Below are 19,557 nucleotides of genomic sequence, written 5' to 3' on the forward strand. Positions count from 1 at the left end.
ATGAGTGGCATCTCTCCCTCGGTGATGCTCTGTATAGAGGCCTGCTTCTCAAGAAAATGAGCTGCTGGTCAACAGATCACTTTGACAGTGTTTGACATATTTGGGTCTCTTCTGCTGAATAAAGATAGTAGGGGTGTGCATCTCACCCACTCAGAGACGATTTGATTAGCATCTTAATACATAAATACATCAACAAAAGATACATCCCGATATGTTTTAAGTAGCCAGCTGATCAATACTATTGTATTCAGTCCCATCCTGCTGCAACACAATACAATACAACAGTGTTCATCTTTATATTTTGATTCTACTATTGCTGCACATTTTGCATAAGTTTTGCATCAGGTTTCCAATTGTTATTTTAAAACCCAGTGTGTTTAAGTCCACACTTGTGATTTATGAATGTTTGGTTGTGAGACTTAAAATTCTTAATGGTTGGTCAAAATCTTCAAGGAAATGACGAGGAAAGACAGAGGTGGGGGTCATGTGACCTGATGTGACCCTTCACACTCACAGTGGAAGATGATGCAGGGGACAAACAAGAGACAAACACAGTGTGAAAGTAACAACCGTAGTTAGGCGACGCCAAAAATAAAACCTATCCATGTCATATTGAGATGTACTGATACATAAAGTGCCATGTGGATGTTTCTGCTGCTCCACTGCCAGTTGTCTACCAATAACAGACCATCTGAACTGGTGTACCTGCATCCCAAAGCACTACCATACACTCCTGATCAAAATCTTAAGACCAGTTGAAAAATTTCAAGAATTTACATTTTGCACTGTTGGATCTTAAGAAGGTTCTAAGTAGATTTTCAAAATGCAATAAGAAAAATTTGTTTCGGCAAAAATTTGGCAAAAATTTGTTTTGGCATGCTTGATGCTAGTGTTTCTAGGAGGCTAGTGGGAATGTTGCTCCAAGTGGTGAAGATGGCTTCACGGAGGGCATCCACTGTCTGGAACTGGTGTTCACAATGCCAGGCAGGCATTGTGTACTGCAGCGTTGTCCTGTTGAAAAATCCAGTCATTACCACACAGACGATGGCCTTCAGTCATGAGGGATGCCCCCTGCAACATCTCCACATAGCCAGCTGCTGTTTGATGCCTCTGCACAACCTGAAGCTCCATTGTTCCATTGAAGGAAAAAGCCCCCCAGATCATGATGGATCTGGGGGGGCATGATGGATCTGCAGTTGGCACCAGTGACAAGCTTAATTTGGGCCGAGGATCGTCCCGTGTCTTGACGGACAGCCAACTGGATCCTCCGGCTCAGGGCCAGTGAAATTTTTTTGGGTCTACCACTTGACTTTTTTGTTCCATAACCCTCAGGATCTTTTAGGAAGTTAAAAATGACTGTCTTACTGCGTCCAACCTCAGCAGCAATGGCACACTGTGAGGGCCTTGTTGTTGGGCCTTACTTATGCAGGTCAACAATCCGACCTTGTTCAAGGAGAAAAAGCTTTTTTGCCTTTGCCATCAGGAGGTCATGACAGTGTGGATACCTGACAGAAAATGACACTGAATCCACATTTTTGCCAAGATTTGGGCTTTTAAAGGCTGTGGTCTTAAACTTTTGATCAGCTGATGAACAGCCTATTTCAGTTTAATGGTTGTTTGCAATAAATTGCTTAGTCAATTTTTTTTTTTTTTTTGTCTCACTCCCATTTCTTCTTTTTGCATTTTGAAAATCTACTTAGAACCTTCTTAAGATCCAACAGTGCAAAATGTAAATTCTTGCAATTTCTCAACTGGTCTTAAGATTTTGATCAGGAGTGTATATATTTACACAATACAAACCCATAATGCAAACTCAAATTATATGTTTTTTTCACACACAAAATTATAACACAAAATTATTTGCAGTCCTTTCTTTTCTTGATTTTTTCCACAAAATGTATTAACCAAAATGTTTGTTTCTGGATACCCCGAGGAGATGAGGGAACACAACGTCGCAGGACCCTCATGGGCCTGGGAAGGTCTGGCAGCCTGTGGTTGAGAAGGTCTGGGAGAAGAAGTTCTGTTTCGTCAATTGGAGTTCCACTGGGGACAGGAAACCGGGGCGTGGTTCCCCTTACAGCGCCAACAGAATGTTTGGGGTGGCCGGTTATGGACAGGTATAGTCGGACGGATAGGAGGCTCCCTGTTTGGAGGTTGAGCACTAGACTCATGCAAACCAAGCTTTGTTGATTTTTTTTAGCATGCTTTTCCTCTGTTCATACTGCAGCTGGTTCTCCCGGTCTCTTTCCAGTTGCTGACCAAGGCACACCAGCCCGTCATCAGTGGTCACTCCACCACTACTCAGCTGACTGTCCAGTTGGGGGTTTATGTTTATCAAGGTTAAATTTATGATTTCCTCTTCTTAAATATTTGGTTTCCAGCGCTTGCATAATGACTGATACATGTAGGCAAAGTCTCTGATGCTCTCTCCTTCCCCTTTTACTCTATTGCGCACCCGTTCTGCCAGTTCATCTTCATAGTCTTCGGACAGGAATGCAGCACGGAACTGATCATTAAATTCTTTCCATGTATTAACTTTATGGCGTGCTACAGCCCACCAATCTCTTGCAGTTCCATGTAAAACATTGCGTAATGTGGCGTTAAGCTCCTCATCAGAAAACGGATTGAGAGCCAGGAAATCCTCACATCTTTCCTAATACTGAAGCAGGTCCCAGGTATCATCTGTTTTCCCAAATGTGGGAAATTGAAGTTTTATTGGGCTCTTTCCAAAGAATCTGCTTTTGCTTTCACCATGAATGGTAGATCCTCCAGGTGATGCAATATGTTCCTCAGGCATGCCAGGTTGCACTGTAGACTGTAAGCGGTTGGAGATGAGTATTGGGTTTGGTTCTGGTAAAGCTTCATATTGTGTTTGAATGCTTGCCTGGCCAAGGGTGATAGTTGTAGCAGTGATTTCTGCTGTCAGTGTCCCTATAGGGTTTTTGCAGTGGAACAGCTCCTCCTTTAGATGTGTTACAGCCTCATTCATGGGGGTGAGTTCCTTTTGTCATTCAATGAGGTTTCATTCAAGTCCCATCTGGGGTGCCATTTTTTTATGTGACGGATTTTTCCTTGGTTTAAATTTATTTTTGATTATGTTTAAGTTGTGCGAGCCAGGTGTCCCTCCTGACATTTAAGATTTTTTTAAGAGTCACTCATATCAGTGTTTGTAGTTGTTTGTTGTAGTCAAAGACAGAGAACAAATGAAAAAACCTTCACTCAAAATCCAACACAAAGGATGTTCAAGTGTTAAACTTAACAACCCCAAAAAAACAAAACAAAAACAAAACAATGGTAAGCATGCAATCAATGAAACCCAACATGTTTTCCTTTTTTCAAATGGGGGAAATATATATATTCACACAATTCAAACCCACAATGCAAACTCAAATTATATGTTTTTTTCACACACAAAATTATAACACAAAATTATTTGCAGTCCTTTCTTTTCTTGATTTTTTCCACAAAATGTATTAACCAAAATTCAGTCCTTGTTTTCTTTGTTTTTCAGTCCTGTTTTCACTCAGAAGAAATAATTTTCAAAACAAAATATTTTCAGTCCTTCTTCACAACAAACAAAAATATTATCATTCCTTTTCTTTTTCAGGAGGTCTTCCTCAAATAAAAAGGAGAAAAAAAAAAATTTAATAGTCACGGTGCTCGCCGCTACGGCACCATAACAGTCAATCGTCTTAGTCAGGTGTATTTTTGCCAACCTGTGACGGTCCAACAAGCACGACAGGGAGAGGGAGAGGAGACAGCGGTCTCGCTGCTTCGCACATGGACGGGAGATTCCACTTCCTCGTCTGGCTTGGCCTTAGCGTTGTGTCTCTGGAGTGCTCCTCTGATACTCTCAGACAATCCCCCCCGACGTCACTTCCCGGAGACCTTTATGAGCCGGGCTTGCCAAGTGGCGCAGAGAATTATTTGCGGTGGGCATTCCCATACACTAGGGGCGATTGTGCGCTTCAAGGAGGTCACCACCACCATAAAATCAAATAGAATAATTATCTGGCCGTTTGATACACCTGGCTGCTGTTAATTACATAAAATGGAGAACAAGAGGGCTGCCGATTGTTACAGGGTGTTCTGGAGTAAACTCTCCTTGTCCCAACAACTTTGATCATTTCAAAATGATTACCATTAACTAAAAACAAGTGTTGGCTTGGTTCATGTCATAGATCAGTGGTTCTCAACCTTTTTGGGGTCCTGGACCCCCTGCATATTTTTGATCGACCCTGAGGCCGATCAAAAATAGGGCCTGCTCACATTAGGGCCGTTTGTTCTGTATCCTGCTAAAGCAAAAATGCCCCCCTCCCCAGTCCCCGGCTGGCCTGCACTCACATTACATAAAGCCCAAACGCGCCCAAGCGCGATTGCCCCCGGTACGTACGTGATCATGTTGAAATACGACAACAGGTATGGTCCGACGTCATCATAAATCAGTATAGTTCAAATACATTTATCATGTCTTCCTTTTAACTAAAAGACATTTTTGTTCCTTTTAATAAAACATGGGATGTTTATTTACCTTGACAGTTTCGGAGGTAACTTCCTCCTTCTTCAGAAAGGTCCAACTGACAGCCGGAGCGGCACCTGGCAGAACCGGCAGAACCTGACTGGGTGCCGCGGCCGGTGCCGTCCGGCACCAGGTCTGCCGGATCTCCACGCACACAGACTGCTGTACTTTCATTATAAACCGATTTTTGCTTATATGCGGTTGCAGCAGCACAACAGACAGTGACACAGACAACATGGTTGATTATTGATTGCGCAACGCGGCCAATCGCCGGTAATCGCACTGCGCGCATTAAACAATTTTGCAGAGGCAGGAGGAAAGTTGCATGATTTACGTCGTATCAACGTTCGCGCGCTGCGTGCGTGACCGTGCATGTGCTCGTGTATGCGCCCGTACCGTGCTGAAGCACACCCCTTCCAACCGTGCCAGAGGGGAAGTGTACTGTATTCAAGCACAGAACGGAGCGCTCACACTAGTCAAATAATCCGGATTTTAGGGGCAAACGTGCCTGGGTGCTCCTTACACTTGTGAAACCGATGGAATTAGAGAAAAAAAAAAGTCCTGTTACCCTCTCTAGTTTAGGTAGATAAAGGTCTCAGTCACATTTGAGTAAAATAATCTTATTTCTATAAATGTCATAGAATCTTTTTAAAAAGATTTTATTTTCACGGACCACTTGCAATTACACCACGGACCACTAGGGGTCCGCGGACCCCCGGTTGAGAAACACTGTCATAGATGACATGCCTACTACAACCTGCCGCTGGCAACTTGACAAGCTGAGTCACAGGCTGGCTTGACTTGAGCAGAGATTGGCCACTTCACACCGCTGCAACTCCCTGCAACGCTCTGAAATGATTTAGTCTCGTTGTGAGTCTTTGTTCTAAACTGGCCTTAATGACCACAGAAATAATCAAATTTGTGGATCTCACAAGTCTCAGCTATTCATTCATCTGTTCATTCATTCAGTTATCTACCCAGTTTATTAATGTGACGTCATGGAGATTCTTTTTATACAGACTCTTAACCTTATGAGTCCATCAGTTAGCATTACAGATGCTGAATGAAATCATCCACTTGCTCTGAAAAAGTACATGTCAGTGTGTTTAAATCCCCCTCAGATTCCAACATGTAATTGGTTTGACCCTGGGCTCCTCCTTGCCTGAGAGGAACTATCAAATTTAAAATCTTGATAATAACAACATATCTCATCCACTGAAGACACTAGCTAGTTACTAAAGCCTGCAGATGCTTCCTTGTATAGCTTACCTTACGCTTGGCCTCCTCTGCACATGAAATGTGTGCATATTTCTGTGCGTCTGAATTGAAAACAATCTCTCATTGAAATCTTTGTGCCACAGAGACATCTAATAAATTTAAGCTTTCAGACCTGAGCAAAAACACTTGATTTCTTTTAGCAACATGGAAAAAAGGCCATGAGCAAATTAGCAAAAATTTACCAAAACATAAGTAAAGCCTGAAGTAAAGCCCCTACCCCCAAAAATATATATAAATCACCCAGAAAATGAGCAAAAAATATTATAAAAATGACAAAACTATTTATACTCTATTACTGCTATTTCTAATAATTAAAAGCAAAATAAGTTTGATTTGTCATTGTGGTTTGTAAATACAATGTTCTAAGTTGGCCCCTCCTTCTTGACTAAACTAACAGCTGGTAGCAAGTTTTGGGCTCCTAGGGTACTGACAGAAATCATTCTGTCACCAGCCAAGGAAAAAAGTGACCTGCTGGTACCTACCAGTCCAACAGGCCAAAACCATGTGTCTCTTCATCCTCATCCTCTCCCTGAGAGCTCACCAACAGGTGAAAGTCAACCCCAGATTCACTCTTGTTGTGGAGTCATCGTTGTCCTTTTTGTCTTGCTTCATTTCCGTTTTTCTGTGATCTGTCTCTGTGATTTTCGTCGCTTCCTATTGGAAGTCATGCTGTCGATCTGGCACTGTGTGCTGTGATTGGCTGGGAGCTGCACACCCACTGCCCAAAGGTGGACACCCAGAAGAGTCTAGAGCAAAACAAGAAAATCTAGGCAGAGAGCGGGGTCTCTGCAGACACACACACCAGCACACACTGCTAGTGGGTCATAAATGATGATCGAGAGACATTATTTTTGTATGAGTCTACACATTGTGTATTTGGAAAATTTCACTCCTGCCTTTAAATTTCTTCTGTTTAAATGCATGTGAAAGACATCTAAACAGAGCCTGAACATTTAAATTATGGGGAAATTAAACTATTCCTCCTTTTGCTGTGGACCACCCATAAGACCCTCGGATCCCTGGAGGTCCCAGGGGTCCACTTTGAAAACCACTGTGCTAGATAAATGCTCTCAGTCTGAAATGACAAAGTGAATTAACTGACATGCAGTAGTTTGATATTTCACCCTTAAAGGTATTGTTGCATCTGTTTAAATTATCCTATAGCATTTAGAAATGTTAATTCATTCTTGTCATTCAACTTCACTGAGAATGAACTGAAGGTCCGTGTCTGCAAGGATCTGCATGGTATCAACAAAAACATGCCATTCTTCTGTTTGATACTTTGTTCTGTAGTCTGAAAATTCTATTACCAACAACATTCCACTGTGACACAGTGTATGTCTGATAACATATTTTCTCACTTTGTTGAGGCTTCCTATCCTGTCTGTGGTTTGTTTTGTGTGCAAACAAAAATGATACTGGCTGGGAAGGAGGAAGTGGAAGAGGGAACATACTCAAGTCACATCAACAAAAGCTACAGACAGAGTAGATGTGGAAGCCCTACTTTTTTTAAAATTCCATTTGATTAAGACCTTTGAGGGGAAAACAACAACAACAACACAAAAATGACAATATATACAATGCAGCCGTAATAATGATAATAAAATAAATAAATTCCACAACCAGAGGGCCTGACAGCAAACGCCCCCTTAGTGACGAGCCAGATGAGCAGAAGTGCCCTGTCTGAAAGTGAAAGGCTGTGCTGTGACTCATACAGATCTAAACCATGGGCTTAAATGCAATCAATTCTTGAACTGACAGGCATCCAGCAAAGAGAGGTGAGGATAGGGGCAATATGGTCCTTACTCACAGGAAACATGACCAAACCACACTGCAAATTTTTGAATATGAGCTGTTAAATTATATGGTAAAACAAAACATTCATTCATTTTCTAAACCGCTTATCCTCACTAGGGTCGCGGGGGGGTGCTGGAGCCTATCCCAGCACTCATAGGGCGAAGGCAAGGAAACACCCTGGACAGGCCGCCAGTCCATCACAGGGCATAAAACAAAACAAAACAAAACTAAACTAAACTAAACTAAACTAAACTAAACTAAACTAAACTGGATTTATTGTCTTTAAACTGTAGGAGGTCCTGGGACAACCAGTGCTTAAAAAATGAGCTGCACATGATAAGATACGAATTTAGTTGCTGGCTTCATTGGTTTTCTGGGGGGCATAGAGTTGCATGTCATCAGCATATCAATGAAAATGTGTGTTGTGTTTAGAGCAGAGGGGGCACAGGATTGGACCAAGGACAGACCCTTGGGGAGTGCCACTGATGAAGGTGGCTACAGAAGAGGATGCATTACCAATGGCAAAAGAGTAGGTTCTGCCAGTCCAGAGCTTTGTCCAATGCCAACCCAGTCCTCTAGTCTCTGAATGAGAATTTTATGGTCAGCTGTATCAAAAGCAGAGCCTCGGTCCAGGACTAAAAAAGAGCAGTACTCATAATTGGCAGCACATAGGAGGTAATTTAAGGCCTTTATGAGGGCTGTCTTGGTACTGTGGATTGAATAGAATATACTTTATTATCATGTCCTGCATGAAAATTGCCTTTGGTCTCACAAATAAAACACATAGAATACATTAAAAGACACACTCATTCCATTAAACATAGACATGTATCCACAAGGCTGATATAGCACATCACATGTACCCTCTAGCCCACCCACACAAGCATACACATCAGATACAAGGCAACAAGCACCAGTTCCAGCCCATTTATAGCACTCGTCTACATCTCCCCTTCATCTAGCGTTTCCATAGTTTATTGACCATGGAAATTGCATTTGGGATAAAAGACTCTTTGTATATCTTTTTCCTTGCCATATGTACTCTATATCGCCGCCCTAGGGTTAGCAGCTCAAATTCCGGATGGAGGGGGTGGGTGTCATCATCTAATATGTTCATGGTTTTTCTGTGTACTGCAGTGCTGTGTAGACTATCTAATGTTTTTTGAGGTCGCCCTATAATTTTCCCTGCCATTTTAGCAATTCTGGACAGCTTGTTCTTATTGTCTAGAGTCAAGTGACCATACCAGACAGAGACATAGAGTAAGTAATGACACTCTCTATCAGACATATGCCCTCTCAAGAAATTACAGCTGACTCCAAAGCCCTTCAGTTTCCTAATTAAAAACAGCCTTTGGCTGGCCTTCAGTGAGACACAGGGTCAGCAGACTGTGGTGTCGTTTGAACTGACTGGAATTTCATGAAATCAACATGAAATCAACTAAGAGGAAACTGCTTTTTCCAAAATTCTTGATAAAAATTGCAATTTTGACATAGGGATCACAACCAACCAGAGACCAGAGCCCTATCACTTTGACATGTGTATTTTCATTTGCTTTTCATATTTAGTGACACTGACAAATTGTAAACACTGAGTCATCATTTTTTTCTGAATGGCTTTAGTGCCACAGCAGCATTTCAGGTGACTACCTCTTGAAGCTCATCGAGAGAATGCCAAGAGTGTGCAAAGCAGTAATCAGAGCAAAGGGTGGCTATTTTGAAGAAACTAGAATATAAAACATGTTTTCAGTTATTTCAACTTTGTTTGTTAAGTACATAACTCCACATGTGTTCATTCATAGTTTTGATTCCTTCAGTTAGAATCTACAATGTAAATAGTCATGAAAATAAAGAAAACGCATTGAATGAGAAGGTGTGTCCAAACTTTTGGCCTGTACTGTACAGTCATACACCATTTTCTACACAGAAATCAGTGTTTATAAAAGAACATGCAGTAAGAACATGCATACCTTCTTGCAGACTTCACACCATGCACACAGAGTTTTGACTGCAGGTGGAGAAGTGGTAGAAAAAACATAAAAGTGGGAATTAGTGACATTATTATTGTTACTTTATTATTTATTGTACTGTGTCCTTAATACCCAATTAAGGACGCAATTTCATCGTGTGTATGGTTTTGTCCAAGCCGATTTATCTATTTTTTAAATTATTATTATATTTATGAGTGAGAATATGTCTGTTGCACTGTGTCACACATAATACAGATGGGCTGATGGCTGGATTTATTTAGAGGCACATGTGCGATCAGTGAATAGTCATTGTGATGAGCTCTAAACAGGCTGAGCCATGCGTAATGGCTGTGTGTAATGACATGCAGCAGTGGCAGCTTTGGTGCTGTTAAAGGACTTTGCTGTCCTTTCAGTTGTCATGTCTAAAAAGTGAATGAGCTGCAACCTCCACTTATGTCTGATTGTGGGAGTGGCCATTAGGCACATGTATGTGTGAACAATTACACAAAGACTGAGATTTATAAACCAGAACCATGCATACACACCGCTTTATAAATCTGACCTAAAGAATTCATATGCATATCTCTGGCTTTGTACACACACATTGTTTTGGTCATGAATTTTACAGTTTTATGTATCTAGCCCCTGGATTTTGAAGGGTTTTAATAAGTTGAAATGATCTCAACAAGTCACTTCAAATACATGGGATCATATCCAAGCACACTCTTGAGACTGAAAGCTTTTTAGTATTCAGTTTGCTCCTTGTGGACCTTCTCCTGAGTCTGCCGTGGACACAGAGGAGCTGTGAGGATCACATTTGATGACACAGGCGTCTGTGGGGTAATAATGTTTGTTCTCCTCTGCTGGTGCTGGCAAATTATGCAGAAAGAAAGGCTGGCGACAAGGGTCAAGGGGTCAGACCGGCGCAGTTCAGACACACGTGAGACACACAGATACTCACACACTCAAATGGGCTTGGGCTTGAGGTTGTTTATCTTTTGGACCTGCATTGATCATCCCCTCCCAAAAGGCCAAAATGCATGGATGAGATCTGCCCTGAAATGCAGCATCCTGTAGTTTCAGAAAATGAGCTGCAATACCACCAAATATATACATACATACCACATCACCACATATCTTTTACATTATGTCAACTATATCTGTGTAAAATTTTGAACTTTATAGGAGTTAGTGAGTTTTTAGTTTGTGGTGTCAAACCCTAACCCCATGCACTGCTGCTCCAGTTGATTTTTAATTTTAAGTTAACGAAAACAACTTTAAAACTACTAACAACAAAAAATAAAAATGACAAAAAATTACCTGAAAATAATAAAGAGTAAAAAAAAGAGTAAAAATGATAGGAAATTTGCTAGAAAAATTTTATAAATCACCAACAAATTACGCCCAAAAACGAAAAATAAAAAGATGCATTTTGTTAAAAGTAGGGTTGGGTACCGAAATGCGGTGCCAATAGGCCACTGGTTCCGACGTAAACCGTAGTAACAAGACCGAATAAGAACGAAAATTTCGGTGTCTCATTTCGGTGCCGGCCGCTGGTGTTCCGGCGTCAACTTGCGGTTGCCGAAGATGCCGAAGGCAAAACGCTCTAAGGAGGATGCAGACTCTGCGACATGCAGCAGATTCCTTAAAGCAACGTCATGCAAGGGAGGTAACACGTTGAATTTAATGAAACATCTGTCACACGTGGAGTTTATTTAAAAGCCGAGCAATGCACCGTGTTTGATAATCTATGTCAGCGGTCCCCAACCACCGGTCCGCGGACCAGTACCGGGCCGCAAGATATTCCCGACCAGGCCGTGCAGCCCGACTGTAACCCCCCCTCCCCCGCGGTTGCGCATAAATGGCACGAGTTTATTAGTAGGGGAGAGTGGGGTAAGTAGTGCCAATTTTTACTTTAAGTGGCTTTAAAGCGAGGGGATTACAGTAATGCCTCCAACTAAAATATGCACATATAGTTTAGGATGTTGTGCATCCCTGGGAACAATCACTTTGGATCTTATATAAACTGTTTGAGAAATATAGCTTTCGAAAAAAAAGTGTGGCACAACTTGCCCCTGGTGCGGGGTAAATTGTGCCATTAGAGAGAATACACTGGGGTAAATTGTGCCATTGATAAATGAAGTAAAACAGATCATTTTAATCTCACAAATTATAATGCTATATAAAAGCAAAACAAATTCAACACAAAATTATTTATTTAACATTTATTTATTATTTTAACAAGATCACAGGCCACTTTTCTATAACAAGGCCAAGCGCCACATGAATACATACCCAGTACAAAATAAAACTTCCGAAATGAGCACCTGAAAATCATCTGAATCTGAATCTGACTAGTTTTAGTGATCAAAGGTAAGAAAATAATGCACAATAACAATAAAATACAAGAAAGTAATATATAGCATATAATCACAAGTTGTGCCACTGGCACAACTTACCCCAAGGCCCTTTGGCACAAATTACCCCAAGCCCACCATTTTGTAAAAAATGCATCCCCGAGCTGTTTTGAGCTAACATCATGCTAACTGTATAGACTCATGGTGTAGCTTGCTTAAGTACTAAAACCTGTGCGAACTGTTTTCAAAGTTTTCTATAATTGTTCAAACACAGCAATCAAAAAACCTTGATCATGGAAATTTTACTTTGGAGGGCAAAAAAATGTTTTTTGAACTTAAATGTGCTTACCTGTCAAGCCATGTGTCTCCCTTCTTTACAAGATGAGTGAAATGGATGCCTCTTCAAAAATATGTGGTCACATGACCAACTTCTTCTATGGTTTTCTAGATAACAGGGGTGGCACTACTTGCCCCTTGGCACAAATTACCCCACTCTCCCTTACCATATGTTACTTGTATTTATATTGTTTAAATATTTAAGTTAATATTGTGTTCAATTTGGCCCAGGAAATAAAAGGGTATTGTTTTTTGACAAAGTGTGTGCGTTTTCGTTTTTTTAAGTACCGGTTCGAGAACCGTTTAAGCACCAGAACCGTTTAAAAAATACCGAGGTATTTGGTATCGGATAAAACCCGACCGATACCCAACCCTATACCCGATACCCAACCCTAGTTAAAAGGAAGAAATGCTGTTTCCAGGCCCGTGGGTTTCAAAGGGTTGAACAAAATGTGATCTTTTGTCCACATTGAAGTGAAGACACATCAAAGCAGTTCAAACCAGAATGCTACAAACTCTTGTGGGCTTGTGGCAGACAGGTTGTTCGTGTTTTGGATCCACATTGATCTAGTCAGATTCTCTCTCACACACATCCACATCCAAGGAGTTTGCAAAGGGACAGAGAGGAAAAAGCAGAAGGCAGACTAGATGACCTCTACAGTCCTCTTTGTGTGTCTGCCCTCAGGGAAGCCATGGCATTTCACACACCAGTGGAGGGGGGAGGGAGAGAGGTGAGATGGAGAGAGAAAAAGGAAGGCGTGGAGCAGAATGAACAATAAGAGTCACCTTATAGCGAGCTATACAGCGTTCAAGGTCTGCTGATGCTGAGAACCACAGGCAGGACAAAAGGTTAACGAGCTGATGCATGGGTATGTATTCCTCCTTGCTGCAAAACCAATGCCATGATGGCAAAGCTGCACTGTCTCCCAAAGAAACCAGTAAATCAAAAAGTCCAGTATCCAGTTGTGTTATACTATTCAGCAGTGAAAGAATCCTATGAGCAGTATGCCTGCACATAAATGAACACTGGGTCAGAGAGAAATTGTGTACCAAAGACACTGAATTGCTGTCCTGGGAATTCCAGCAGATTTACATATCTGTGGCTTATATTCATCCAAAAGCAAATGACAGCATCGCCTCCGATCTGGTTCTATAGACTGAGCAGAAACTTTAGCTGCTGTCTCCCAGTGGTCCTCACCTAATTCTGGGAGACTTTAAGCACTCCTCACTGGAAATAACTCTCAGAAACCTGTGAGTAAATAGGAATAATTATGTGTCCTGTCCCACAAGGAACAATAAGATACCTGACCAGTGTTATGGATCAGTTACGGGAGCTTATAAATCTACCCCACTTCCCCACTGGGCGCTGCAGATCACAGTACACACCTTATCCCGACATATCACACATGGTTACAGAGAGCGAATGTGGTCACCAGAAAGGTGAAAATGTTACCAGCTGGTTTCATCTTGTTTCCTGTGACCAGTTTTGGCTTCATTTTGGACAGTTTGTTCACGTAGCCTGCTGCTTGCTTGGTATGTCCTCTGCCTACTCTGCTGGAATTACCTGTAGCCCTGCCTACAACTGCATTATGTAAAGACTTTTCAACCACATCCTTACCTCTGATGTCTGCATTTGGGTCCATATGCCTACTCATGTATGACACCAACACTGAGTCAATGCTTTTTTTTTTTTTTTCGTGAATGACATTAGGGCCACAGAAAAACAATATTTTTCACATATGTAGCTGCCATGTTAGTTTCAACAGTCATATCAAACATGCAATGGAGCTTTAAAGATTCTTTCACATAGGCATGGCAGGCAGTCTGGCCTGGGTTTGTTTGGGCTTTAGTGTTGCTGTCTGCTGGATCAGTCATAAATATCAAAGTTGTATAGCTACACAAACCCTTAAAGTGTGAATAGCTAACAGTGTCTCTCACACTGATGGCCTGCCATCTTTAGCATTTCAAAATTTACCTTTTGTAAACTGATGACATGCACCATCTCCTTTTATAAGTCTGACCATCTCTGGTGCAGCTAAAGTCCGATTTATGGTTCTGCGTATGTGTAGCTGACAGAGGGTTTGCGTAACAAATATGTCCCTTGCAGGCCCTCTGCGACCGCCGCAGAGACTTGCCGCGCACCTCCCAAAAATTGTAACTACACGTTAGAACTACGCAGACCACAAGAGCTATGATTGGTCCGCCGAACTACATCATTTCCGACATTTTGCCCCTTCAGCTTCACTGTCTGCTGTAGTACCACATTCCAATAGTTTTCACCTCACTACTTTGCACCTTTTGTTTGTATTGATTTGCACATTTCAATTCTTTTGCACCATTTGTACTTAATGTGTGCATTTCAGTTATTTTGCACCTTGTTTTGCACTATTTGTTTGAGAAAATAAAGCAAGTAAGTTTTATAAAAAACATGACTGTTTATTTACAATGCTACAAATAAGGTTTTTGAAAAGGCTTGTCAGTGTAGGTAACAAGATGATAATAATATATCAGTGGGGACTTGCTTAGCGTAGTAGACCAGCAGGACGCACAAGCATGAGAGGCACACACCATCTGCAGAGCAACTGCGTGCACGTTGCGTCTAGTGTCCGCAGAACCATAAATCGGCCTTTAGTTAGCCCTAGCAGTTTCCAAGACACTGCTACGGTTGTCGCTTTCACGCTGAACCTACATGTGTAGGTCCAGCGTCTAATACAGTAGCCTGCTTTCCACTGTGGTGCCAAACGTGGGCGTGCTTGTGCGTTTAAATTGTTACTTCTGGTCTTTGATGGTGCCTTGGTGGGGGTGTTGGGACCACTTTCTAGGTGCTAATGGCCCACTAAATACCCATGGGCCAGCCAGGGCTAACCAAGGTCTGAGACGGAGTTAAAGGTGATGGGTGGGGAGATGGTGCAGCTGTACAGATGTCAGCACAACTGCCTCTTTTTGTAGCAGAAAAATAACAGACGGTGTATGCTAAAATGATGACCTCATGTAATAAATATATGGTGAGAGAACTGACAGCAATGGGGATTCAACACACAACAGGACATGTCCACCAAAAACTGAAAAAACTGAGGTGTCAGTACAAGGCAGTTAAAGCACACAACACACAACATGGCATCTGAAGGAAAAACTTCTGGTAGTCATTCTGCAGTAGTTGGTTGGTACTGAGTGTGCAGACTTTACCCACTTGCTTCCTTCTTCCAACCGGGGGGCAGAAAGCAGCACCTCTAAGGACACATCTAACTGAGCCAAGCTCCAAAGCAGAGATGACAAGGTGTCTTTAGTCTTCAGGCCTTGTCTATGGCTAGGTCAGACATCTGCCCTCAAAAGTCCAAACTCTGATCCTGTGTCATTAAACTTTATCTCTGCACATGACTACAAAGTACATAATTACATGCATATAAGGATTTTTATGTACACAGATATTCCTTTGTATAAATACTGGGCTTCTGTATGACATAGGTGTATGTATCGGGCCATATGATTGCTGGCCACTTGTGCATAGATAAAATCCATTCATGATCTGCAATAGTGTGTGGATCTGGTCATTTTTCACCATTGCTGAAAGTTTTTTTTTTTTTTTTATGTAGTTGGTGCAATCCAACTATTTAGGCTACCGATATAATCTGTGCTAGCTAGGGATGGGCGATACCACACTTTTAGGATTCGATGCGATACCAGTACTTTTTCTTGCATTTTCATCGATACTGATACCGATACCGATACTGCTTATTTCTTATTGGCAATTTTTTTTCATTCAAAATATTATTACATTTAAGACAAATTACATGACAAATACAGACTATTTATACCATATTTATTATGGTCAATGCATAATAAAACTAAAATTAAAATAAATAACAAATATGAATTAAATAAATTAAATATGAACAAAAATTTGAACATTTTCACTGTTATTGTTGTTTTCTTGCACTTTTCTTGTCAAAAAAAGAAAAAAAGACCGATCTGCCATTATTTTCTGTGTGTTCCTCCGGCTCCTGCATTCGAGCCACTCTTGCTGGCTGTGCTGTCGGGCCGTCACGTGACACGGGCCAGCTCAATATGCCACCAGGCTCAGGGGTGTCTCGGCACAGTAAGTGAAGCAGTGGTGTAGTCTAGTTTATTCTAGTGGGTATACGCGCGCGCGCACGTGCTCGCACGCACACATGCATGCACGCGCACAAGCACGCACACACACACACACACACTGTAGAGGCTCCCTTTCTGAAACGTTAATGTTAGCTCCAGCTGTAGTGTCCCCCAAAATATGGTCAAAAAGAACCCGCTTCGTAACACAGAGAAGGCGACTTTATGAACGGGAAAGTGAACGTTATGTCTAAAAAACATACTGATACGTATCTCTGCGCATTTTTAAGTGGTTATACGGAAATTTGGGACCTTTTCTAGTGGGTATACGGCGTATACCTGCGTATCATGTAGACTACACCACTGAAGTGAAGTAAGCTATCTAAAACAGCTGAAAGTCATGCATGCACCTCCTATTCTTATTTGTTAGTATCGATATTTTTTTAAGGAAATTGGGGCCCTATCTTGTGCCACCCGCTACCCGCTGCCACTACCCGCTACCCGCAAATTGCGGATTTAGGAACTTCCGCTATCCCTAAACGGTATCTTGCGCCACCCGCTACCCGCTATCCCTTATGCCGACTCCGTCATTTGCGCCTGGAGGTGTGTCCATGGGCGTGTTTCATGCGCTATCCCTAAAGTTGCTATCTTGCGCACACACTTTAGGGATAGCGGATAGGTCAGGACCACCCGCTATCCGCTTTCCCTAAAGTTTGGGCTGTTAGGAGAGCGCGTCCAGGCGGCTTCAATGCGCGCCCCGACGGAGCCTCACCACGCACACGGCCGGACTGATACCGGGACGCCACCGGAATGGACTGAGTATATTACTCATATAGACTGTTTAGAGGAAAGACTGTTTTAATTGGACACTTACGCCAGCACGTTTTATTGTTTTATCATAAGCCAGCAGCTGTGCTATATTTTTATTTTTAATATTTTATTTGCCCAATCTACCTTGTCAATAAATTAGTTTACACATAGTTCCCCCTCTGCCTCTTGTGTGTCTGTGGTGTGGCCCGGGGATTTTACTCAATCTGTGCTGAAGGCTCAGCTTTGACTTTACACAGTAGAACAGACTGTTGATACGTTGCTAGGCAACGCCCTGTGTCTAGCGCATGCTTGTGACGTACAGTTTCGTTTTCAGGTAGTTTTGATTCAGTTTACGTTCAGTTGGTGCGAGCAATTCCTCAGCCTGCAGAATTCGCCAAGTTTATCCTTTTCTTTTGTTTGTGTGCGTCCGTGACCACAAGTGAGTAAACCCCCTTAGCAAGGATTTTTGGTGTAGTTTATTATCACAGAAATGTGTAGTTTGTTACTGTATATTTAGTTGGAGATCGTTTTGGATTAGCAACGTGTTAGCTACATTCCTGACATTCCTGTTTCTCCGTACATTTATCCTGACGCTATTTCGGGTTGTTTAGATGGCTAGCGATATTCCTTGGGTATTATTGTTAACATAGCATACTGCTGTTGCTATATTATTATTGTTTAGTACCAGGCTAGATTATTTAGTAAAGATGTTGCATAAGATATTTCGTTGTTTAGCCATAGAAGTAGGCTAATTGCCTGTTGTTTATTTCTCTTTAGAACCACACACACACCCACAAGCTAAACCATTAAGATTTGGACCCATGCCTGTACTGCTCTCTGCTTCATTAACAATAAACACCCTTGAATGAAGAACCTTCGTCCGTGTCCTGACCAGACACCCCATACTGTTGACTAATATTCCCAAGAGCCAGTAGTATCCCTTCACTTCACAATCAGTACAACCTTGTGACACGTCCACTTGGACACATGTCCAAGTGGACACCTCCCGAATTAACTCGCCTATAATATAATATATAATATGTATATAAAGCCAACTTGCTTTAGCCTCAGTAGAAGCCCTGAGAAAATCTACCTCCCTCTCTCCATCGCGGGTTTAGGATTTAGGATTTAGGATAGCGCAGCCTGCCCTTAAAGGCAATGGCACCTGGCACACTGATTGGTTTAACTGGCGTAACGCCCAAAACACGCCTATGCATAATATAGCGGGTAGCGCAGGTGTTTTGCGGATAGCGGGAGGTGCACAAGATAGCAACTTTTACTGGGGAACGCCTCTTCCTAAATCCTAAATCCGCAAATAGTGGGTTTAGGGAGTCTGGTGCAAGATAGGGCCCTTGATGCCAAATGAGTAGCATGTGAGTATCGATATATCGATACCACAGAATCTATACGCCCATCCCTAGTGCAAGCCATTTACTGTCGTAGACCTTGCCAGCTGTCATATGTATCTCATGTAATGTACAGTATGTTTAGAGTGGGCCTCGCTGTCAAATTTCCTTTAAATGTGGCAGGTTGTAAAGTAGCTTTGTCATAAACATGTTTACTTAGACCAAATTTATGTAGTGACACTCATATGTTACCACCATGTTCCTGATGTTGTCAGATAAGGAGTGAATAGACAGGCTCGCCAACCAACAAAACTAGGTAAGTTGGACAAAATTCATAGGAAATGTCAGCACATAACACCTAAGGTGGAGTGAGATATTAAATCTATCAGTCCGTTTAGCATAAGGATGACAGATGTCCCTGTTATTAGGAGACAATCCCCTTATTTGATGCTTTGTTCCCGACTGTGGCTGTCCTGAAAACACCCTCCTCTCTGGACTGCACTGGTGTAACCATGGGACTTCTTGTGATTTATAATTTTTATCTCAAGACCACAACAATTATATTGTAATTGTAATTGAGAGTATATCACTTTAAGAACTTGAGCTGAGTTTTAACAGTGTTTGTCAGTGGCTACCACAAATGAGGAAGATCTCATCACTTCCTCCTCAATTTGCAGATTGCAGACAAACAATCTCTGAATCTCTGAAGTCTCTGAATTTCTTTCATAACCATGGGGAAAAAATGTGATTAGTAAATGAGCAAAAAATTATCAGAATACAAATTAAACAACCACAAAAAAACAGCACAACAATTTACAAAAACATAGCAAATAAATAAATAAATAACAAAAGTTTAGCAAAAAAAAAAAAAATGAAAATAACAAAATCACTAATGTCCCCAGATTTGCTCCTAAAAATCTGGTCACCATAATTTGGTAAGGAATAAGTTTGGATAGAGGTGTTCACAAGATTCCGTCATAGACTTTCACTGACTCTAGAGTGTCAGACTTTCTGTGGTTTACTGCAATGTTAGGATTCCTTCTTCTTTTTCTTTCAAA

This window comes from Myripristis murdjan, chromosome 21 (assembly GCF_902150065.1).
Source record: "Myripristis murdjan chromosome 21, fMyrMur1.1, whole genome shotgun sequence".
Lineage (NCBI taxonomy): Eukaryota > Metazoa > Chordata > Actinopteri > Holocentriformes > Holocentridae > Myripristis > Myripristis murdjan.